Source organism: Oryctolagus cuniculus, chromosome 12 (genome assembly GCF_051225735.1).
Source record: "Oryctolagus cuniculus isolate XC-2025 breed Fujian yellow rabbit chromosome 12, ASM5122573v1, whole genome shotgun sequence".
Taxonomy (NCBI): domain Eukaryota; kingdom Metazoa; phylum Chordata; class Mammalia; order Lagomorpha; family Leporidae; genus Oryctolagus; species Oryctolagus cuniculus.
In genome coordinates, this window is record NC_142878.1 from 28,293,024 (window position 1) to 28,319,233 (window position 26,210).

Consider the following 26,210-nt stretch of genomic DNA (forward strand, 5'->3'; position numbering starts at 1 on the left):
GCCTGGCCTAGCCCTGGCTGTTATATTCATCTGAAGAGCAGACCAGCAGATGGAAGCTCTCTCTGTTTCTCCCTCTCTCTGTTACTCTGGGTTCAAATAAATAAATACTTCTTTAAAACATGTTTAGATGTTTCTTAAATGTATTGATATTGCCAACTAAGTAAGTGTTCTAGATGTAACACGTAATATATACATCAACCAATTTTAAATGTTAATATGGAGGCTTTAGTTAGCTGAGAGCCAGGAGCTTCTTCCAGGTCTACCAGGTGGGTGCAGGGGCCCAAACACTTGAGCCATCTGCTGCTGCATTCCCAAGTTCATTAGCAGGGAGCTAGATTGGAAGCAGTGTGGCTGGGATTCAAGCCACAGCACCAACAAATATGGTTTAATAAAAAAGTGTTAAACACATTCTGTGACATCACAAAAAATTATTTTAATGAACACTATTTATGAGCTTTTTACTGACTAAAATTACTTACACTAGACTTCTGAAGTTTATTCTGTTGTTTCGTTCTCTCTAGAAAATGCTGTATGCCTGTTCTGGTCCCCCGTCTGTCACTGACCTTTCCCTGACTGCCTGGCCACTCACGTCTGATTCTACGAAGCTGACCCTTTATTGTATTTGTATTTCAATGCCTTATGGTTTAGTAGTTAATTCCTCTCTATTTATTTCTGGTTACAGTTGTTCCTTGAGGAAATCATTATTAGACATTACCTACATGGCGTGATACTTTCTACACAATGAGGAAAACGTGCTACGAACTGTAATAATGCTCCTTGTCCTCATATGACCTTTATTGTCATTGAAAAGACAAGGAGGTTTGTAATTGTGCCCATGGTAATAACATTACTGAGAATGTACTAGGTAGCAGAAATGCTTTTTTGTAAATTCTTAGAGTGCTTCTTTTATAGTAGCCCAAAATTCAGAAGAAACTAGGTTCCAGATAGTTTGCATAATTCATGAAAAGATATGTAGTAATAGATGTGAAAACCCAGATTGGACACCAGAAGTATCTGACTCCACCATCTGTATTTATGCATCTTAACAGTATAGAACCACGCCTCACGAAAGAAGCAGGTGATCAGAAGACTTGCCTGAAACGTAGTTTAAAGTAGTGTAGATGCTGATGGGTATGATTGAAACACAGTTTGAATTGCTTTGTCCTAGTTTCTTTTTACCCTTTTTTAGTTTTTTTTAATTTTTTTTTTTTTTTTTTTAGTTTTGACAGAGTGGACAGTGAGAGAGAGAGACACAGAGAGAAAGATCTTCCTTTTTGCCATTAGTTCACCCTCCAATGGCCGCCGCTGCGGCCGGTGCATCACACTGATCTGAAGCCAGGAGCCAGGTGCTTCTCCTGGTATCCCATGCAGGTGCAGGGCCCAAGGACTTGGGCCATCCTCCACTGCACTCCCAGGCTATAGCAGAGGGCTGGCCTGGAAGAGGGGCAACCGGGACAGAAGCCGGCACCCTGACCAGGACTAGAACCCGGTGTGCCAGTGCCGCAAGGCGGAGGATTAGCCTACTGAGCTGCGGCGCCGGCTTTCTTTTTAGGTTTTAAAAATGTACCTATATAAATCATAATAATATTTTATAGAGGTGAAGAAAAATGTTAAAGATACCACAAGTTGTATACCTGGTTTTGTGTTTACTGTTTCGTGTTTACTGTTCTAAATTCTGTAAGACACATATATTTGGGACGTTAGGGCATTAACTTTCTATCTTTTTTTTATGTTAGAAGAAAAGAACCAAGCCACCCTATCACCACACTGTTACTCTACTGCATAGAATAGATAAATGAAGTGCCAATAAGGATAATAAGACTACTTTTTATCAACAAAATGGGATCTGTATTGTCTACTGTGTTAGAGTTTGTTTCTCTAGTTCTGTTTTAATCATCCAGAATGAGAAATCTTAAGACATCCAGTCCCTGAGCCAAATAGTTTGTGAAATTATGTTTAAAGGAATTATGATTTTTTGTAACCTTATTAGCATGTATCTAATGTTAATACATACTATTATAGGGAAAAATCATCCCAAAGATGTTATTACAAAGATGCAGAAATGCAATAAAATGAATAATTCATTTGAAATAGGCCGTATATGTTACTGCTGATAATCTAATAGAATACATTGCAGTTAACAGAAAACCTCTGGAGCGAATTTCATAAAGTGAGGCTTTAAAATCCATGTGCGGACTTCACATGTATTCAATCAACTAAAATTTTTACATAGAAAGTCTTCCTGACTTAACAGTGTTAGATTTTTTGGTTAATTTATAATGTACTTATGTGTTCATTAGAGATATTAGAATATTATATGTGATACTAGGGATAGAGGTTAATTCAAACAGTATTTGCTATTGATATCCCAACTTCCTAGGAGTTGGCAGTGTGTTCCATTAGGAAGCCATCTCTTGAATATGTAAATAAATCACACCACAGTAGAGTGACACTCAATAGTTGAGTTAAACTTGGTTTATAGAAGCAGAAAATTTGAACATTTTATATAGTTCCATTGACACACTTGAATGAATATGGACTTAAGGAGCTGGTAAAGTTCAAATTCAAATTTCAGATTCATGAACAACCTCCTTCTACATAAAATCTCTTTTTGATTCAAATTCATCCCTGAATTCCAGCTGTCACCTAATATTTGTTGAAGGTGTGCAGGACTTGAGTTAAGTGTTCTAGGGCATAAAATTATATGCAATTAAAACTTTCAATAGTAGAAATTGTATTTGTGGTTGGGTAAGCACATTATATTCATTATTAGAAGAGTACACAACTGTTATCCCCATTTTTACTGACTACAGTACTGTATGTAGGGAGGATAAATAAAACATCTACGTTTACCTAATAATAACCAGAAGGCCAGGATCCAGACACAAACAGAATGACCCTGAAGAATGCTTTGTCAACTACTTTGCTGGTCCAGCCTCAGAATTAAAATTTAAAGGGAAATCTGGAATGAATATTTACATATCAAATTATATACTATAGAAATATATTTATATATTCTTATATGTTTATATACATGAAAAGTTTAAAGAAGTAGTATAGAGATTCTTACTGAAGTATATTTAATGAAAACTGGTAGTCCAGCCCACACATATCTTTAGCAAGTAAGAAAAAATATTGGTATATATGTATTTACAGCTTAATCTTTATTAGTGAATCTATTTCAGTAATGAAAGTTTGTGTTCAAGGCAATACAATACGACTGGTGCCGTGGCTCACTAGGCTAATCCTCTCCCTGCAGCGCCAGCACCCCGGGTTCTAGTCCCAGTTGGGCCATTGGATTCTGTCCCAGTTGCTCCTCTTCCAGGCCAGCTCTCTGCTGTAACCGGAGAAGGCAGTGGAGGATGGCCCAGGTGCTTGGGCCCTGCACCTGCATGGGAGACCAGGAGGAAGCACCTGACTCCTGGCTTCAGATCGGCGCCAGCCACAATGCGTAGTGGCCACTTTGGGGGTGAACCAATGGAAGGAAGACCTTTCTCTCTCTCTCTCTCATTGTCTAACTGCCTATCCAAAAGAAAAGAAAAAAAGGCAATACAATAGAGAAAAATTACCTTCTTTTTAAAAGCATTTCTTTATTTGAGAGGCAGAGAGACAGAAATAGAACGAGAGAGCTCGTTTATGCTAGTTCCCTCCCCAAATGTCCACAGTAGCCCTGGGCTGGACTGAGCTGTGCCAAACTCAGAGCCAGGAACTCAATCCAGGTTTCCCCACAAGGATGACAGGAACGCAATCACTTGAGTCATCCTTGCTGCCTCCTAGGGAGACAAGAGTTGGAGCTGAGTATTAAATTCAGTCACTTGGATGTGGGACACTGGAGTCTTAACCAGTGTCTTAACCTGGTCAAACACTAGGCCCTACCTTCTCTTGTTATTAAGTATTATAGTTAACATGTCCTGAAACAGTTGTTACCATCATTGGATGTTGGTTAGCTCTTCTTCTGATCAGTTAAAATATTATTTGTTAGTGCTGCTACTGGATTAACACAAACAGAAAAAAAATGCATATTAATAAGAGAGATGTTTCCCTTGGTTTATGCAAACTGTGTGAAGGTGGTGGCTACAGTATTTTTGTGAAAATGTATATGAAGAGGATCTGAAAAGTTTATGGATATTTTGCATTATCTTAATTTCATTGTTTTTGTGAACCTTTGGAAGCCCCTCAAATTATTTGTGTTGCTATAATATATTATGATGTATTTAGTGGCTTCCAGTAACTCATATGTGTTATTTTTCAGTTATGGAGATCAGAACTCTGAAATAAGTCTTACAGGGCTACACTAAACCTGTTTCCAGGGCTGTGGTCTTTCAGAAACTGTATCCTAACAACTGCCTGCACTCCGCGGTTCTTGGCCCTGTCCTTCTTCAAAGCCAGCAGAGTAACGTTTTTTGAACTATTTTCCTGCTGTAAAACTGCTCCCTCATTCTTGTCATTCCACCGAAGCTACCTGGGGAATCCACAATACTGCACACCCCAGGGTGATTGTCACCTTAATTACACCTGCAAGTCCCTTTTGCCATATAAGGCAGTGTATTTACAGCCTTAGGGATCAGGATGCTTACATCATTGGGGGTTGGGTCATTTATCTGCCTACTTTAGCTAGATTCTATTCTATAAACTGGTGGCTTTTTTCCTGTAAAAACATACCTTTCTATATCTTCCTGCAAGAATATAGATGCTCTAATAAAGTAATTTAAAAATAGCTGTGAGAAAAGTCACCTGCTGTACACTGTGATCCACTGAATGACCTTTTAATGGCTCATTTCCTCTTTTTCACTATGTAAATTATACCCAACAAGGAGAGTGCTCAGTAATGAGCTTTTAGAGATTACTGAATGAAAAAAAGACATGATTTAATCAGTTGCACCCACACAAAATTTTTTTTCCTTTTAAAAGAGTGGAGAATCTAAATCATTTCATTTTCACTTTAGTACTAGTTGTCCCCAAGTTTATCTTTCTAGTTAAAACAGAAAAATAAAAACATTTTTGATAATCTACTAAGTGAAAATTATTATTATCATTCAAAGAAAATGCCAGTCTAGTGGTTACTTCTTGATAATTTTATGTACACACAAAGCTTTTCAGGAGAGGCTCTGTGAGGCGGGTTCACAGTTGGTGTCTGCATGCTTTTTCAGACCTTTATTTCCATAATGAGGAAGCCATTTCCTCACATACAAACTACTTGTAGTGGAAGAATATTAAGGAGTGATTGAGAAGAAATTGCCATTTCATAGTTACATTGGTGACCTACCTACAGCAAGCCCATTGGACTTGGAGAAATAAGTGATTTACAGGTGCATGTCCAAATATGGTGAATGCCAGTGATTTCTGTATTATGTTAAAAATGATTGGCAAAAAGTATCATTGGGAATAAAACTGTCTGCTCATAGTGTATCAACGTCTGATAGATATTTTATTAATGTGGTATAATATGGGACTTTAAAATGTTTTCCTCTTAAAATTTTTCTTTGTGAACAGAATTGAAAATAAATGCAAATGCATAGAATACATTATATGTTTGACAATTCCTTTAAGAAGAGAATTTGATTACTCATCAGCAAAGGAAAGGAGTATAGCCATCGTGTTTTGTCCACAATAACAATTGTGATAATAGCAAATTTGTACATAGTGCTTATTTGTCAGATAATATCCTAAGTGTTTTGCTTATATACATAATTACATATATTGGACCTCAGGAAAAAATACCTCGAAATATGGCACGTTGGCATGCTGAGTACTTTGAAGTGGACAGTGGGAGCATCTTAAAAGCGAAGAGTCTTTCTGACCTTCTTCTAACCTTCCCTTCTAGCCCAAAGCAGATCGCAGGAACTAGAACTCTTCTCCAAAACCAGTGTTAAAACCTGGAAGTATTGCTGTAGCTTTGCCCCACTTTTTCTATGTACAGCTGGCCATAAAGGAATTCCCTGATCTGGGCTGTGTGAGTCGCTCTTAAGATGCGCAGTCCAGACAGGAGCCTGTCCTATTCCTTGAGGAAGAAGATCACCACATAGAGGGACTAGGAAGAATTCTTGCATGGGCAGGTCTTGCTGGATTTCCCCACCCAGTCTGTTACCAGTAGGTCATAACTTTTCTGCCCTGTCACATGTTTTCATGGCTGTCTTTTCTTTATCAAATCTAATCATAAAATAGATAGCTTTCCCAAGATCATTTCTGAAGGCTCTCATATCACATGAAACAACAATAAGTTGGTATGCTTTTGCATTGTTAACCTGTCTTCTGTTGTAGGAGTGTCACATGACGCTCATGATGGAGAAGGAAGGTACTACCCACTGCTGCCCTCCACATACCTGTACTGATACCCTTGTTTAACATATAAGGAAAACAAGGGAAGGACAGGTAAAGTAGAAGTCTTGTAACTAGTAAATAACATGTTGGATTTGAAGTCAATCTGTACCCAGGCTCTGAGCTCATAACAAAATAAACTAAGTAATTTAAAATACTACTAAGCAGTAATCCTGATAAATATGCAAATACTTTGCCCCACTTAACAAATCTTCTGGAGCTTAAATTTACAAAGTTAACTCTTTAGTTAGCAGATGTTGGGATGTGGAACTTAACAATTTTATGATATAAATGCAGATGTTTAGGTGTTGTAGCATTGAAGAATCTAGGAGTTCAATATGACATGAGTTTAGGAGCACATTTGTTTTCTTTCGAAGAATATGAAGCTACACTTGTTTAGCAACATGTATCAGGTTGATAAAATGTCAGATTTTTTATTTAGTCATATGGATATTATTTTGATTGTATCCAGATGATGCCCAGATAGTATCAATCCAGATAATATGCCTCTTTTGGAATGGCCATTGCTGGTAGGTCCTTGTCTATATTTCATTTGTTGAAAGTCATAATCTAAGCTTATTTTAAAATTTTTTTAAAGATTTTATTTATTTATTCGAGAGGTAGAATTACAGACGAAGAGAGGCAGACAGAAAGGTCTTCTGGCCAGCGCTGCGGCTCAATAGGCTAATCCTCCGCCTTGCGGCGCCGGCACACCGGGTTCTAGTCCCGGTCAGGGCGCCAGATTCTGTCCCGGTTGCCCCTTTTCCAGGCCAGCTCTCTGCTATGGCCCGGGAGTGCAGTGGAGGATGGTCCAGGTACTTGGGCCCTGCACCCCATGGGAGACCAGGAGAAGCACCTGGCTCCTGCCTTCGGATCTGGCTGCAGCGCGCCGGCCGCGGCGGCCATTGGAGGGTGAACCAACAGCAAAGGAAGACGTTTCTCTCTGTCTGTCTCTCTCTCACTGTCCACTCTGCCTGTAAAAAAAAAAAAAAAAAAAAAGAAAGAAAGGTCTTCCATCCCCTGGTTCTCTCTCCAGATGGCCACAATGACCAATCCAAGCCAAGAGCCAGGAAGTTCCTCACGTCTCCCACGTGGGTGCATTTGGACTTGGACCCTCTTCCACTGCTTTCCCAAGCCATAAGTAGAGAGCCGGATCCGAAGAGGAGCAGCTGGGACACAAACTGGTGGCCATTTGGGATGCTGGCACCACAGGCAGAGGCTTAGCCTATTGTGCCACAATACTGCAACCCTATTTTTTACATCTTAAAATGCATACATGTGCATTAACACAGAGTTACATAGTAGTCTGTTATTTATCAGCCTTTTTTTCTAAGGGCCTTGACAATATTGATTCATTTAATTCTCATAACAGACCTGTGAGATAAGTACCAAAATGATCCCTATTTTACTGCTCAGGGAGCTGTGTAGTGGGAAATGAGCAACCTGTCCAAGGCCACTGAGATAGAAGGTGGCAGACCTGGGATTTGAATCCAAGCAGTCTGTCTCCAGATTCCATCTCTGTTCATTGATAAAGCAGGTCAAGTCTGTGACAACAGATTCCCCTTGGGAAAGAAGCCTCTCCTCTCTAGGTTAGCCCAGTGCACTATTTTCCCTACATTTCTGTGTCACCCAGAATGAGGAGGATAGCCATGAAGGCTCTCTACGCCCAATCTCCACCAGTTGGCTGTACTCCCAATCTCCACTGCTTGGAGTCTACCTTGTTCTCAGCCGTAAGTCTCTTCCCTCTCTTATCTCCTCTTTTTCTTGCTTGTCCTTGCTTCTCCTTTCTCTGTAAAGAAAAGGAGTCAGTGGACTAGTGGACCAGTAAATGAATTTAGTTACTTCTAAAGTGGCATTTTGCGTGGCATGTCTGACAACCCTAGCTGAAGGTTTTCAATGGAAATGAAGTATTCCAGTAAAATTTTCTAATTATTACATGTCAAATTGTAGGATTACTATGGTTGTTCAACCTAAAATGCACTGCAACAAGTATTGTATCCTGTAAAGATAAATAACAACTGGTTGGAAGATAGCCGTGACTTATCAATCTTTCTATTGATCTCTTACTGACTTTAATCTGGGCTTTTGAACTCAGTCATCATTCAGCTCCTTGCTTGAAAGCTGTTTCTACTTGGCATGCTTTACTCCATAGATTTACTCTTTCCCGTCTTTTTTTTTCACTCTAATAATTGGCCACTCATTATAGGATTTTCATTAATCTACTTTTTATGGTCACATTTACACCTATAATCACATCAATAGAAATGATGAGACATGTCTACAGGCATTCTTTGAATCAGGGATTACAACTCCACAGAGTGGGGAGAATTGTTGATTTAATGAGGAATAATTGGTCATGTTTTAGAATCAGACTTGCAATGGGACTTTTTTTTTTCTTCAAGATTTATTTAATTTATTTGAAAGGCAGAGTTACAGAGAGAGGTGGAAACAGAGAGATGAGGTCTTCCATCCACTGGTACACTCCCGAAATGGCCGTTACGACTGAAGCTTGGCCTGTCCAAAGCCAGGAGCCAGGAGCTTCTTCCAGGTCTCCCACATGAATGCAGAGACCTGATGACTTGGGCCATCCTCTGCTGCTTTCCCAGGCATGTTAGCAGGAAGATAGATTGGAAGTGGAGCAGCCAGGGCTGGAGCTGGCACCCCTATGGGATGTAGGCACTTCAAGCCAGGGCTTTAACACGTGGGGCCACAGTGCTGGTCTCCAAAGGAAGTTATTATATATGTAGATTAGACATAGTAATCTAGGAATCAAGGTAGTGGTCTGTATCCCTGGTTAAACTACAGACTTCTTAGCTTAACTCCAAGTATATCAAGTTTAGACATACTTAATTTGCATTGGGTACATAAACCTATTTATGGGCATACATATATTTTTGTATTTTCTAATTAAATGAATAAAACAAAAAAAATTCTGGCTATGTTTCATTTTCTGGGAATAGGTTAAATTTATCTTCTTACCTATTGAAGTTGAGAAAATACAAATGTAAAGAAATGATTACAAACTTGTATAAGAAATGTTCGATATTTACTTTCTAGATGCAAGTCTTATTAAACCATGTATATGTAGTTGTAGAACAGAGACAGTGCTCCTGCCTTTGGCTTATGTTGTGATTTTGATGATCTGCATAGAGCAAGGAATACATAAAAGGCTTGACAGCACAATGAATGCAAGGTTTCGGAGAAGTACTGATCTTTGAGTATTGGAAGTACAAGGGAGCAGAAGATATTTCAGGTGGAGGGACAGACCTGTACCCTAAGGTTTCTGACCCTTGGATAAATAAAAAGTGGGAAAAAGGAAAAGTAGATGGATGTTGGCAAGAGAGAGCATAGTCAGAGGCAGAGAGGATGTCTAATGAAGAAGCAGACCATGGTAAATGTGGACTTAGATGATAGAAAATTGCTTTCTAAGCACTCCAGAATTATATAGGAAGCCCGGCAGAGATTTTTAGCAAGAAATATGATCTGATTGGTTTTATCTTGAAAAAAACAAATACACCTTTAAGGACAGCCATGTGTAAGACTAAGAGAGGAAAGCCTTAGGGAGGACAAACAAGTCACTGCCTTAAATCTGGTAAGAAGTGATGAAGACGTGAATGGACTTAATCCTGCCAATGTTAAGAAAGGACTTACTGAACAGATAATTGGAAGAAAAGAGCCTACCCAAGAAGGAAACTGGATGTGCATATTTAAGCAGGGAAAGTGATTGTCAAATTCTTCCTTAGCTGGCTTTCATTTCTCAAGATGTAGACTATAGACCATGGGGATTACTTGGTGTTAAATTTAGAGGTGAGAAAACAAGTGATGGACAGATAATGCCTTGTGTTTTCAACAGGTTGTGCCTTATATGGTCAAAGACACTCCAAGTCAAGTGAGCATACCGAGTGTAGTAGTAGGTAGAGCTATAGCTGTGGAAACTAGGGAGAGTGTTCCGTGGAGCTGCCATTGACTTGGGTGTCATCAATCACTAGGCAGGTGTTTACTTACCTTCTGTTATGCCCCAATACGGTGCTTGATGCTAATAATCCAGTGAATAAACTATACCCCCTTTCCTCATCTAGGTAAGATTACAGGAATCAGTGTGCATATTTGGGAGCTGAAAATGTGTAGTTCTGGTAGACTGTTGTTATTGTGAAGAAAGTCACAGGTGGAATCTTAGGAGCACTAATGTTTTGGTAGATTGGTGTTGGAAAGGTTTCCTTGAAGGAGACAGACGCCCTAGGTCTTGTGGTGCTAACTGAACCAGAGAGGTCACAGGAACATAGCACAATATGTAATATAAAATGCCATAAACATCTTAACTAGAACAGCAAAATTGCATTTTATTCCAAATCTGAGATTATCCATAACCCTTTGGAGACATAGTGCAGTTGTGAGTAAAAGTCAACTTAACGGTGGTGTGAGAGAAAAACATGAACTAGACAGGAGAACATAAGCGACTCTGAAAGGAAAGAGGATTAACTTCTCAAGCAGAAAGTCTTTAAAAGCATAGGTCAGAGAGTAAATACAGTGAGGGACAACGCGTGGTGATATGCACGGTAGTACCTAATGAATGTGTTCCTTCATCACATTTTTAGTAAAGTGACATATTCAGAAGTCAAATAACTCTGATTAAAGAGCTTACATTCTAGTGGCTCAAAAGAGACAGCAAATTCTCATCTGTGTGTAACTATACAAACCCATTCATATATACATGTATCAGGTAATAAGGTTTTTTTTAAGTTTTATTTATTTATTTGAAAGAGTTACAGAGAGGAGAGGAGATGCAGAGGGGGAGAGAAAGTTAGAGGAGAGAGAGGTCTTCCATCTGCTGGTTCACTCTCCAGTTGGTTGCAACGGCCGGAGCTGCGCCAATCCGAAGCCAGGAGCCAGGAGTTTCCTCTGGTCTCCCACGTGAGTGCAGGGGCCCAAGCACTTGGGCCATCTTCTACTGCTTTCCCAGGCCACAGCAGAGAGCTGGATTGGAAGTGGAGTAGCCGGGTCTCAAACCTGCACCCATATGGGATGCCGGCGCTTCAGGCCAGGGTGTTAACCCTTTGCACCATAGCGCCAGCCCCAGGTAATAAGTGTTAAATAGAATAAACATTAAGAAGCGAATATAAACAATGGCAGGAGATTGCTGTTTAAAATGAAGACATCGTGAAGGACTTCCTGTAGTGGTATTTCACCAAGGCTCACATTGTGTGAAAAAGCTAGAGCAGAGCAGCAGATCCTTCCACGCTGAGGGAACTCCTCCTGCCTGGTGCAGGAGCGGGTCTGGCATGCTCAGGGACTTCCAAGCAGCTCCACAGACTTGGAGGAAATGATAGAGGCTGAGCCCTGAGCTGTGAGTAGAGGCCCATCGGGTAGGCCTTGAAGATGAGTGTAAGCGCGCTAGAATATATTCCTGATGGCATTCTGTGGGAACCAGGGGCTCTGAACAGGGATGTGAGAGCATCTGGAATGGGTGTCAAGGACTCGCCCTGGGTGTTTGGTGGAGAGTGGACTGTAAATGGCCGAGGTTGCATGAGAGAGGCTGGATAGAAGGCATTTTCCTTAATTATGGAGATACTGTTGTTGCTAAGTTCTCATAACAAAACTGTTTTTCTAATTTATCATCTTCCCATGAATTCTCTCTGCTCCTCGCCTGTATTGCTCAAACTGAGTTTATTTTGAATGATTTCAGATAAAAAATGCATTTCAAGTTTTATCTAAAAATTGTGCCTTTGCACGCACTTCTGTGGTCATGCACTGATTTATCAGCACGAATTTGTGCAGAACGAAGTATTTCTGATGCTGGATGTCAGCGACTTCATCTATATTCTTTGTGTTAGGCATCATTAAGCCAGCCTCTTTGACTCTGTTGTGCCTTTGAACGCCATAATCACACGTTAAAAGGCTGGCAGAATGATGAAGACAAAGGAGACCATGAGCAAGTGAATCAGAGTTGTGTCATCTGATCTCCTTGGGTAACCGCATAGACATTTAATATGCGCGTGTCACTGTTTGCCTTGCCAAAGCTGGTGTGGAAACAAACTGTGCAGTTATGCTGATAGGTCATTCAGGAAGAACAATGAAATGACCAGTAAACATTCAGGATGTATATTATATATATATATATATATATACACACACACACACACATATGTAATGCATAATACATATATAATTATAATATATATAATATATACACATTTTATATATACATAATCACATCTGAAATCTGACACTGCTCTATCTAAAACTATTTTGCAGTCAAATGTGTATAATATTTTCTTCATTGACTTCTCACTGGTTTGTATTTCAGATGCTGTGTTACATTGTTTTTATTCAAAGTAGCACACATTTATGCTATACAGAATATTGACTTCTAAGAGGTAGGAGTTAAGTACTCTTTCTTCAAAATCTTTTGAGGTTCAAAAATTTTCACTTAAACTCTTCACAAGAGTATTATTCTTAGAAAATTATTTTAAAGTTACTTTATACTAGTTGTTATAACTGACCATTTGTGAAGCCCAGAAGGAACTTGATGATAAAAGACTGATATTTATCTCAAATTCATTTTTATATATTGATACTCATGCCAAAGATGGTTATTGTAATTTACTGACAAATTTAGTTTACCTTTAAATTTTTTTAAATTGAAAAGATCATTCATACTGAAAATAAATAAAATGCTTTATTCCAGTGTTTTAACTGTGGGCATTTTAATCACCAACTGTAAACCAATATCCCATAGAAGTTAAAATTAGGAGCTCTGGAGTTGTTCTGTTTGGGGACAGATAAGGGACCTTAGGCAAGTCTTTCGACCTTAATACCTATACAGATGTGCAAGTGTGTTTTATGAGACCGTGTGTTCTCATTTATAAAATGAAGATCCATTGCCAGGTATCACTGATGGAAATGAGTAGAAGCATGTGCAGTGCTTATGATGCTTAGCACATTGTAAATACTTATTCATTTTTTTAAAGAAACTTTGTATTTCAGAATGCTTTTACATTTATAAAACCAAAATTGTGAAGTAGTACAAAGAGTTCCCATATACCCTGCACCCAGTTTCCCCTTTTCTTAACATCTCATGTTAGTCTATTTGTTAAAGTTAATGAACCACAGCGGCCTCCCAGATCTCTTTTCTTTTTTTCAATCCAAACTACCTCCATCCCTCCCACCCCTTGGAGCCTCTGATAATCAACATTGTATTTAAATTGAAGTTTTGTTTGTTTCTTAGCTCCCACATATGCCTTCTTTTCAGTGCTTGGAGTGCTGGGTTCACACATGCACACATGCATTTCTTGATGCCAGCTTCTGGACATTAAATATCTTTAGTTGTAGCTGTCTCTTAGAACAATAGTTTAGGTGGATTTTGCTCTGATGATTATTTTAAATGTAGAAACCAGCAAAAGCTCTCTCCTTAATTTTCATTCAGTGAAGGCACCCTTAGATTCATTGTGGTTTCATGTATTTTGCTTCCAGGTATACTTAGAAGTCAATGATGTTAATAGTCATCTTAATATTCTGTATTATCATTTTGCTTACATTCAAGTTATACCTTTAGGAAGATACCTTAGTTTTAGGAATTCTGGTGTCTGGGAGCATGAAAGGGCTTGAAAGTATTATATTAGCATGAATAGAACAGATGTAGTGATAAGATGTCCTGTTGTAAGAAATTATTGTGTTTATTTGTCTGCCATATTCCCTAAGCAGATATTGGAAATATGTTACAGTGTATCCTGCTACCTCTTAAAAATTGTTGCTTATTGAAATTTTAAAGTAGGTAAGTTTTTGAATGAAGATTGCAAGTGCCTGTGTTTTTTGAGAATTAATTTGGTATCTTATCATCATTCTCTTAGATTAAGTCTTGCCTAAGGTGTGTCTGTTTTTGTTCTAATTTAAAATACATCTACACAACATTCTTGGGTATTTCAAACACTGCTTTGTATGAAGCCTACACTCACTGAAAATAACAAGGTGTGTTTTCTTCATAGTAAATTAGTACTTGAGGGTGTTACCATTCCTGGAAAGTATGAATTGCAAGATTACAAAGTATTAACACTTCTGATTTCAAGGATCACTGCACTTTGGAGATTCATTTTTTTTTTCTGTGAAGATATATTTAAATCAGATGACCACAGTCCTTTCTATACACACACTGATATTTTTTAGTCTAGAAAGCAGAATATTTAATGTATCAGGAATAATGACAACTCATGAAATTTTACCTGTTGATTTTTTAAAATAAATTTGTGTCCTCTGGAAAAACAATTTTGGACCCAATTATGCCTACTTTTAAAATTATTATTTGCAAACTATCTCCTCTATTAGATACTATGCAAGGCCATATAAAATTTGGGAGATAACATATTAATAATATTACATTGATTCCTACTATATTGATCATTTAATCCTATCTAAAACATGTCATGTTTTCTTAGTGGCAGCTAATACTCAGAGAAGTAAGTGACCTTCCTAAAGTCAAAAATCTTCAGGCACAGAATTTTCTAGGACTTTCTTTGAAGAAAACAGTATTTATTTCTTGCCATGCTTTGTAGAGTACATTATATAACACACAGAAAAATAAAGCCTAGCTCTAAATTTGAGCAATTATACAAACATTTATATGTTACTACCTGCCATTTAGTTTCTACGTGTTTTCCATTGACAAACATTTTTTGTGCTGACAACCACTCTATAGGCTCAGGGTAATAATCCAGGTGAGCAATTTGACGCAAGAGGTGTTAAATGACTTGCCTAAAGTCACATAGTTTAGTAAGTGAGGAGCTGGGATATAGCTTCAGAGCACCCCTTATATTCAGTTTTTTTTTTTTCACATTAATCACCTCTTTAGCTAAATATGATGTTAATAATCATAATTTAGATTGAAGAATGTATGAATGGTGTGTCTTTTACCTAGAATACTACTTACATATTCTGCACATTTCACAAAATAAAATATTTTTCACTTTGTATAAATTGTGATTCAAGAACATACAATGGTAAATTCACTGGTATGGAAATCTGTCTTTCTACTTTGTACACTTTAGGCTTGTGATATAGATGTGCTCATTTTCAACAAAATACAACACAAAGAATCATTTATGAAAACAAAAAATATAATGGTTTTGTCCACTAAGGACTAGATTAGCAAGCTCTTTTTTTCTGGAAAAGATAATCTAATAGTAAAGCACTAGAACAGTGTGTTTATATTTGAGAAATTTTTAAAAGGCAAATATAATAAATATTCATACTTTACATTTATTAAAATGAACATTAAAAATTATACAATAATAAGTTATTGATCACCTATCCATATTGTCACATTTCTTTTTGATATGAATGTATAATTTTCATATAATTAAATGAATATACATAAAATATTTTCTGTTTTATTTACATAGCAATAGAAAAAATGTTTGTGATGTCATTATAATTTCAATTTTAAGGGAAACATATTAAAGCCTTTTCTCATTTTGAATATACATTTTTTTCAGTTTTATCCCTGTGTTTGGAGAACTATTGCAATAAGTAACTTGATGGATTTGGCTTTTTTTCTTCTTTCGAAGTATTTTTTAATGTGAATTTTCAAAGGAGGGTTTACTGGTAACACTATACAAAAATTTTTGCAAATTACCTTCTACGAGACATGAAGCTATTTTCTCTCTCTCTCTCTCTCTCTCTCTTTTTAAAGGTGTACTTATTTATTTGAAAGCAGAGTTCCAGAGAGGCAGAGAGAAAGAGAGAGAGAGAGAGAGGTCTTCCATCCGCTGATTCATTCCCCAGATGGCTGAGAAGCCTGGAGCTGTGCCGATCTGAAGCCAGGAGCCAGGTGCTTCCTCCTGGTCTCCCATGTGGGTGCAGGGGCCCAAGCACTTGGGCCATCTTCTACTGCTTTCCCAGGCCATAGCAGGGAACTGGATCGGAAGTGGAGCAGCCGGGGCTCGAACCAGTGCCTATATGGGATGCAGGCTGGCAGTGCAGGTGGTGGTTTTACCCACAAGCCACAGCGCTGGCCCCACCTATTTTCTTTCTTAAAGGATTCACCTGCTGGTTAGGTACAAACTGCTCTGTACTTCATCTTAGAAAAGAACAATCTCTTTTTTTAGCTTTCACCATCACAACATTTCAACATAGAGAGTTTATTATATAACTTCTGCCCAATTAATACCATTTGCACAGATAACACTGGTTACAGAACCTCATGGTCTTTTAGCCAGTCTTCACAGTGTATTTCATTAGTATTGTTTGAGAGACAGAGATGGCGGTGGGTCTGCGGAGTGGGTTAGAGACAAAGAGACTCAGATTTTCCTCCCACTGGTTCATTTCCCAAATCCCTGCAGTGACTGTGGCTGAACAGGTCAAAGCCAGGAGCTGGGGACTCAACAGAAGTCTACCACAAGGGTGGCAAACATGCCCAACCACAGCCAGCGTGCACAGTTGCAGGAAGCTGGAATCAGAAGCAGAGCTGGGGCCAGCACTATGGTATAGCAGGTAAAGCCACCGCCTGCAGTGCTGGCATCCCATGTGGGCGCCAGCTCTAGTCTGGGCTGCTCCACTTCCAGTCTAGCTCCCTGCTAATGTGCCTGGGAAAGCAGCCGAGCATGGCCCAAATCCTTTGGCCCCTATACCTACGTGCGAGTCCCAGATGAAGACCCTGGCTTCTGCCTGGCCCAGCCCTAGCTTTTTCAGCCATTTGCTGAGTGAGCCAATGGAAGATCTATCTCTATCTGTGTATCTCTCTGTCTCTCTCTCTCCCTCTCTCTCTCTCTCTCTCTCTGCCTCTGCTGTCCTTCTCTGTAACTCTGATTTTCAAATAAATAAATCTTAAAAAAAAATGATCTGTGACTGGAACCCAGGCACTCTGATATAGGATGAAGGCATATTTAACAGTGTCTTAACCACTGTGTCAAAGCCTGTCCCCACAACCCACTTTTGAAGATGATTTGGGTAGGTATTCCATACAGGGAGAAAAACCTACGTTAGACTTAAAGTATACTATGGAGAAAATTTACATGGTCTTAATAGTAACATGAAAATTGTACAACCTTTTTTTTTTTTTTTTTTGACAGATAGAGTTAGACAGTAGAGAGAGAGAGACAGAGAGTAAGGTCTTCCTTCCATTGGTTCACCCCACAATGGCTGCTACGGCCAGTGCACCGCGCTGATCCAAAGCCAGGAGCCAGGTGCAGGGCCCAAGCACTTGGGCCATCCTCCACTGCCTTCCCAGGCCATAGCAGAGAGCTGGACTGGAAGAGGAGCAACCCGGACAGAATCTGGCGCCCCAACCGGGACTACAACCCGTGGTGCCAGTGCCGCAGGTGGAGGATTAGCCTAGTAAGCCGCAGTGCCAGCCAATAGTACAGCTTTCACATAGCATTTGCAAAATAAGCAAAGTGTGCAATGTAGTTCACTGAAAATTACTGGTTTTCGAAATTTTAAAAACTTGATTTTTAGCTAAAAGTTTTTATTCATAATAATTGTACATATTTATGGTTGTAGCTGCTTCATTTATGGGATTCTGACGTTTCAAAATGTGTATAGTGTGTACAGATCAAAGCAAGTTATTGAAGATCCCCCGTAGTGTGGCATCACTTTGTGATTGGAGGCCTGGTCCTTCTCTCTTCTGTTTTTTTCATACACTATTTTCCATGTTATTGGGAGCTAGAGTCTCCCAAATAATTGTGCAACAGGAGTAACTTAGTCCTTTGACTAACTCTGGTTTGGTGGTATTCATTATCTCAACTCAGCCCACCCCTCCCCTACCACACTTCCCAGCCTCTAGTAGTCACCACTGTGTATTTTCTGTTTGTTTTTTAGCTATCACATAGGAGAGAAAATGTGATATTCACGTGTCTGTATCTGAGTTGTTTCATTTAACATGATGCCCTCCAGTTCCATCCATTTTGCTGCAAGTGACAAGATTTAATTCTTTTTTTTTTGTAGCTGAAAAATATTCCATTGTGTTTTCTTTATCCATTCATCTGATGATTAACACCTTCGTTGATTCTATATCTTGACCATTGTGAATCATGCTACAATAAACATGGTGGAACAGGTATCTCTTTGACAGAATGATTGCATGTCTTTGGGATCTATACCCAGTAGTGAGATTGCTGGATCATATGACAGTTCTATTTCTAGTTTTTAAACAGACCTGCATGCTACTGTGGAAATTATTGATGTGACACCAATATTTCCCAATGTCAGATTCTCCTTTTCCAATAAAAATTTTGGTGCTATAGCTACTTAGTGTTTTGCCACATTTATCTATGAATTTATTTATCCTTTATGTTTACAACACTAACGTCTTAAGTTGAAAACATTTAAGCCTAACGTTAGATCATTCTTAAATAGTTTAATTTAATACATTTATATATTCACATACACTATGATTATCATCTTTTCCAGGAACAGTGTCATAATTTGAAAAGTGAATGCCCCGTTAATTTGGAAAAGAGATCTTTTAAATTTTTAAGCTCATGTGCTTTTATTGAATTAATGTTTACCTGGTGCTGCTAGAAGCTCATGTGCATCAGATGTCAGGAATGCAGTAGTAAATAAAATGACGGTACCCCCGACTCTCAAGAGCTTCACTGTAGTGGAAAACACAATACATAATCATAATAATAAAGACATCATCATCGCATGGCATGGGGACAGTGACAGGAGCAGTCGAGGCCTTGGTGAGAGCAGTTAGGATTCTGTCCAAAAGCATTGCTGGGGTCGCTGAGACACGTGATTAACAGCATTTGTTGGCAATGTGCCCCAGGCAGTGTGCCAACCGCTTCCCAGGCATTGTTTCACGTAAGGGCTACAGAGTTCTATGAGGTGTGCATTCTGTTCCTCTCATTTTGAAGAGGAGGTGCCTGCACGTTGGAGAAGTTCAACAGTTCTCTTAGGTTTTTGCAGTAAGACATGACAGAGTCCCAGTGCAGAGATGGACACAGTCCAAAGTGTGAGCATCTACTGTTGAACGAAACCTGAGAGATGAGTGAAGTGTTCCAGAAGGGGCGAGGTGAAGACAGGAGGAAAAAGGACCAGGCCTGGGCTTAGCCTTAGATATCAGCAAGGTTAAAAAATTTGAGAAGTTGATTATGAATATTTCTTTTTTTTCACATATTAATTGGAATTTTTAAACATATGTCCATAACTGATTTCCTTTCATAATTTTAAAATTTTTGAATTCATTCTTTCATTTATTTCACTATCTGTTCAAGTGGCAGATTATATTATTGTTTCACTTCAGCCATAAATATTTTAGCAAGGATCCCTCAGATCAAAATTCATTTTTAAAAGCACAACCACAGATTTGTTACACTTAACAGTGATTCTTGAATGTCATCATTTTAGTAGCCAAATTCCAAAATTATTTTTCTCAAAAATTTTATTTTTAATTTTCAAAAAATTTTATGACATAAAAATTGTACCAACTTGTGGTATGCTATAGGATGTATCAGTACATGTATACATTGTGTAATAGCCAATCAAAGTAATGGATATTTCTTTGAATGTGAAGGAGGAAACACATGGGATAGAGATAGAAAGCATAGTGGGGGTCTGTCCATGAAGGACCTTTCAAAATAGATCACTGTGTTAGAACCTTATTCTGGGGGCCGGCGCAGTGGCTCATTTGGCTAATCCTCCGCCTGCAGTTCCGGCATCTCATATGGGCGCTGGTTCTCTTCCCAGTTGCTCCTCTTTTAGTCTAGCTCTCTTCTCTGGCCCAAGAAGGCAGGGGAGGATGGCCCAAGTCCTTGGGCCCCTGCACTGCATGGGAGACCAGAGAAAGCACCTGGCTCCTGGCTTCGGATCGGCACAGTGCTGGCCGTGGCGGCCATTTGGGGAGTGAACGAACAGAAGGAAGACCTTTCTCTCTGTTTCCCTCTCTCACTGTCTATAACTCTACCTGTCAAATTAAAAAAAAAAAGAAAAAACCTTATTCTGAACAAAATGTGGGGCCATCAAAGGTTTCACTAGGGAAAGTGACCTTTTACAATTTGTCCTTTTTTTGGTTGTTTAGAGTTTAAATCTATTTTTGTTTCCTCTGGTTCTTGTTTCTCTTATTCAACTTTCCTTTTTGTTTTTCAGAAAATTTTATTATAAAGAGAATATCTTTCATGTATTTCATAGGTACAGTTTTAAGAAAATAACCACATTTCCCTTCCTCCCCCTCTCATTCCCTCAATATCCTCCCCTTCCTTTTTCTTTTTTTTCTTTAACTTTTGCACAGATGTAATTTTGATCCATTCTATAATCACAGGCTTAATTCACCACTAACCATATTATTCAACAAGTGCAACAATAGGAAGACCACAGTTTCACAGGAGTATAAACAGGGGCTAAAAACAGCAGTTATACCACAAGATGTCTGTTTCGTTCCTATGTTTTTTAGTATTCCAGACGATTCCGATGCCTGCCATGCGTGGATTGTGGAGTAGAAGGAACAAAGTTAGGGTCAGAGGAGGAAGTTAGGAATAGTAATCTAAGAATAAATTAGAGGTTGCTAATTTATAGACAAGGCTGATGTCAAGAGGATAAGTGTGAGAGTTAAGACTTAATGATTGGTTTCGATTGAATCATTGGAAGCCTTTGTAGGTAAGAGAGGCTTCAGAATAAAGTTACACTTCTAGGATGGAGCCAAGTCTTGTCGCCATTCATTGCTTTAGGGACCATGGATAATGTTCTTGGATGTAGTAAGTTTGGGTAGTTTTGCGTGTGTCTAAAATATAATTGCATACATGAATCCATGGGTCAAGACTGACAAAAGAGGGCATCAAGATTTGGGGTTTGTGTCCATCACAGTGTTTGTGCTGTCTTCATCTCCCTGCAGTACACAGTGTGAGAAAAGCACCAAACCCTGAACAGAACCAGTGGAACAATACACATAAGACGCACGAACCCTACGGAGGAGCTGAGAAGGACCTATGAGTGACAGGAGGACACCCCAGAAAAGTGCAGTGCTGCAGGGATGGAGAGAAACTAGAAGTCAAATGCTAGTAGGAAATGTGAAGTATTAGAGCAAAAGTGGCATTGTGATTTTGATGAGTAGACTGTATCGAGCGATGGGCCCTATAGTACATGGAGAGATGAATGGCAGATGTCCTCATCCATTGTGGATAGCTGGGAGAAGAAATGTGGCTGAGGTGATCACAGGATAGGCGAAAAGTGTATATGCTGACAGAAGAGGGCTTTTTGTTTGTTTGTTTGTTTTAAACGAGTAGAAATGGGCCTGCGTTGTGGCATAGTGGGTTAAGCTGCCACCTGCAGTGCCTGCATCCCATGTAGATGCTGATTGGAGTCCCAGGTGCTCCACTTCCAATGGATGCTGGCCTGGGAGAGGAGTGGAAGATGGCTGAACTGCACCCATGTGGGAGACCTGGAAGAAGCTCCTGGCTCCTGACTTCTGCTGGGCTGGGCCAGGCAGTTGAGGCTATTTGGGGGCTGAACCAGCAGATGGAAGGCTCTGTCTCTCTCTTTCTCTCTCACTCTTCTGCCTTTCATATACATAAAATATTTTTTAAAAGGAGTGGCTAAAACTAAAGAATTGAGAATGAATTGAATGGAGAGAGAGGTTAAGGCAGGTGATAAAGAGATAACAGTGCATTGGTTAAGGTTGCTGGAGTGGGGAGTGTGTATGTAGAACACTGCATGCCAAACTCAAGTGCAAATAACATTAGTGTGGGGTGGTAGAGACAGACAAGGAGAGAGAATATATATATATATAATATATATATAATTATATATATAATATATATATAATATATATATATAATTAGTGTAAACCAAAGGAAAAGTGGAGAGACTGTGGATAGAATATCCCTGCCTGCTGCCTTGATATGGCAGTGACAAGTAGAAGAAGAGCCTGTGTGATTGTCCTGCTGTCTCCGTGAAATGAGGCATGAGGCTATCTGCTTATGCTGAGGGGTCGAGTCAGAGCAGGGGTTCCAGTGCTCCAGCACAGATGCTGTGCACTCTGGTGCACGTTAGAGTCACCGTAGACACTTTAAAGACCAAGCACCTGACTGTTTAGTTAGAATCTCCAAGAGGTGGGACCCAATAAGGCCTCCAGGTGATTTGTATCCATGGTTGAGAGATACTAAGAGGATTTTTACTTATCATTTTCCAGGGAAAGTAGGAGCTGTCTCCTTCTGTGACCAAGGATAGATCACTTAACATTTCTATTTCATTTATAAAATGAGGATAACAGGACCTTCCCCACATGTTGCTGTGCAGAATAGATAAGCAAAGAGATACAGAGCAACCGGTGCAGTTCTCAGTGCGTTGATTTGATTGTTTTTGTATCCAAATGGAAAAGAATCTCAGAAATGTGTTTCATTCCTAATATGTAACCATTCCATGTACGCAGGCCATTAGTAGAGCTGTGTTGACCTCATTGCAATGACAGAACAGGTGTTCTTTTCTTTTGCACTGTGACAACTCATTTTCAGGGATACAGTGCACGAGTACATCGGGTTTGTCTTGACATTCGCTTTGTTTTTAATATTCAGACACTGAGTGTAAAGTTCTTTCAGAAAGTCTCTGTGTTGTAGGAATAATTCCATAAGCAGAGGAAAAGTAAGAATTTTACTCAGGAAATAGGCATGAATTGGAATAGAATCTTAATCATAAACTGGAATTATCTGTCATTGAAGTATATCACATTAACTTTGGCATACAAAATTTGAAATCTGTGAATGATACACATGGACACATACATGCCCAGGTTCGTGCATATATACACATATTACAAACATTTGTACCCATATTACAATAGAAATTTTCATTCCTACAGTATGAAAATAACCTACAGATACTCTGTTTTCCATATAATGCATATTTATAAAAATACCTAACATTTTGAAGTATGAATTACAGAAGTGATTCTCATTTGCTTCCCACAACTACTCACTGGTTTTGTTGGTGTGCTTATTGTACAAGGATAACAGTTAACTAGCTATATGACTTTTTAAATTAGTTTTCATGACTGGGTTTGTGGGCATTTTTTTCCCTTCATAAATGTGTTGTATGTCCTTTGTTTCCACTGAACAGTGTATCCAAAATATTGCCTTATTTATAAATCATATTCTAGGAGGCCTGTCATGTTATTGTGTGTTTTTATTCCTTGCTTCTCAGATTGTGGTCTACAGATCAGCAGTATAAGCATCACTTGGATGCTTGTCAGAGATGCAGAGTCCCAGGCCTCAACACAGAACCCGTGAATTAGAGTCTGCATTTGGATTAGGTCCTTTGGGTGATTTGTGTTCACTGTAAGGGTTGAGAAGTCCATGTACCCCAGGGGAAGCCTGCCCCTTCGCTGTAGACATTTTCTAATAAGCTACTTTCTCCTTCTGAGAATGCTTATTCCTTTAGAAAAAAATGTGTCTAATTCTAATTGCTTAAAGATAAACTATGCATGATTAACATGTAAGGGAGAAAGTAATAAGGGTTCAATTTTTGCTAGCAAGCTGAAAAACCACTGTTAAAGTCAGCTGGACCATTCTTTTATTTCAGTAACAAACACTCCTTCCTTCTGTGAACTAGCTATGTGTTTATGCTACAAGCCTTACAGTCTGAACCTGTGCCCTTATATGGATGATCTCCCGTTTCATGGAAAGGTGAACAAGAACTGCCTTAGAATGGCATAAGTATAGCATATCTGTGCATCTTCATGTTGTTTTTTGACATAAAACCATCTTCAACAATGTTTATATTCACTTCAGGCAAATATAGATCATACTGCTTAATAATATTCTTTCAGAACCCAAGACAACAATGTGAATGTTTGTAAACATCCATTATCAGAGTTGCTATTAACATAAAGCTGTGGAAAGAACATATGGCACTCATCTAATAGCCTGAACAATTCTTTAGTAATAACATATACATTGCCACAACGTTTACATGCCAGTTTGTTATCTGCTATCTTTTATGTACATAGAAATCTAACTTCTTTTCTTGTCATGGATGGATTTGCCACAAAGCAAACACTGCAATGGAATTTATCAAGCAGGACCTTTGTTGGGCATGGTGTTTTAGATCAGACGGCTTAGAAGTGAAAGCAAAAAGAAAAGAAACCAAGAAACAAAAAACAGGTGTGTGATTAGGGGAGAGGGTGAAAGATGATGTGTGTGTGTGGCAGCCCGTGTGGGCTCTGGGGAGCCCGTGTGGGCTCTGGGGAGAGCTCCAGAGGTAAGGCAGCCTATCAGCATTGTCTCCAGTTGCAGTGAGGAAGCTGGGCTTGTAGACATGGGAAAGATGAGTGACCCTTCAGTTGGAAGTGTCCAAGAGACAAGACCGCACTGCACTGATTTTCTTCAGCTGAAGCTGAGCTCACAAGGGAAGGTCGTGCTCAGGAGCGGAGCAGGCAAGGCTCATGTTCCCTAAGGGGGATTTGCCTCCACATCTCAACAGTCAGTGTAAGGCTAAAGCCATACTAAGTTCTTCAGTGTATGTACATTACCAAAGAAAGATTAATACCATTCTTTTTTTTTTTTTTAGGGATTTGGGTTGTCTTTGAAAGTTTCCCATTGGATATAATATTTAGGGAGAATCTTCTGTAGGCAATTTGAGGTGTTACAAAGTCGTATGGAATCATCACTCTCCTGGAACATTGAACCTTAGTAACAGAGACACTGTTATTCAACCGATATTTCTGAGCATTGCCTTGTACAAGTCACTGTGTCAGACAATGCGTCTGGAGTGATGAACAAAACCAAAGTGGTTTCAGACCTCATAAAACTTATGAAGACTGCAGAGGAAAACATTAAAATACTGGTCAGATAATCAGAAATTTAGGTAAGTGTTGTGAAAGAAAATAAAAATTTTCATGAGAAAGAAAATTGATTAAATTTGGGTGATAGAAATGACTTTTCAAAGAAGTCTTTCTTTTTTTAAAAAAAATTATTTTTATTAACCTAGAGAGCAGATCTCAGTATTTCATAGATACTTTTTTTTTTTTTTTTTTTTTTTTGACAGGCAGAGTGGACAGTGAGAGAGAGAGAGAGAAAGGTCTTCCTTTGCCATTCGTTCACCCTCCAATGGCTGCCGCGGCCGGTGCGCTGTGGCCGGCGCACCGCGCTTATCCGATGGCAGGAGCCAGGAGCCAGGTGCTTTTCCTGGTCTTCCAGGGGGTGCAGGGCCCAAGCACCTGGGCCATCCTCCACTGCACTCCCTGGCCACAGCAGAGAGCTGGCCTGGAAGAGGGGCAACCGGGACAGAATCCGGCGCTCCGACCGGGACTAGAACCTGGTGTGCCGGCGCCGCTAGGCGGAGGATTAGCCTAGTGAGCCGCGGTGCTGGCCCCATAGATACAATTCTAAGATAATCATATTTCCTTTCTTTTTTCCTCCTTCCCTCCCTCATTCTCACCTCCTTCCTTTTTTACCCCTTAATTTTTGCAATAACGTACTTTAAGTTTATTATCACAGGCTTAATGTACCACTAACCATAATGTTCAAGAAGTAAAAAATAGAAAGACCACTTTTCCACAGGAATATAGACACTGAGGAAGAATGGAATTTGTGGCAGTGAGGCAGAAAGTAGAGAATACAGTAAAGTTGAGAAAGAGATGAGATTTGCATCCTAAGTTTGCTTCAAAAAGCCAAATCAAAACAAAACACACCTGTGGCATGTGGCTAAGACTGTTGGAGAATTGGGCTGGGCAGGCTTCGGTAGAGCCTATGGAGCCTGTTTTCCAGAATTAGGAGGCAAGTTCTGGCCATTTTTAATAACAGGATGAGGTTTACATTTTGTAACATGCAGAAAATGGATTTCAGCCTATGTTGACGGACAGAACGCGAATGTCTGGAGGATACAGTGGGCACACTCATGGGGGCACCTCATCAGGGGAGGCAAGGAAAGCTTGTGCAGAGACCTCATGTAGGGGGGAGCTCAGGTGAACC

At 39.3% G+C, this 26,210-nt stretch overlaps 1 protein-coding gene across 1 annotated transcript in view; it reads left to right on the forward strand.

Moving 5' to 3' along the window:
* MDGA2 (MAM domain containing glycosylphosphatidylinositol anchor 2) overlaps positions 1 to 26,210 on the forward strand; it is an 891,422-nt gene that overhangs the window by 23,323 nt on the left and 841,889 nt on the right. The window lies entirely within an intron of this gene.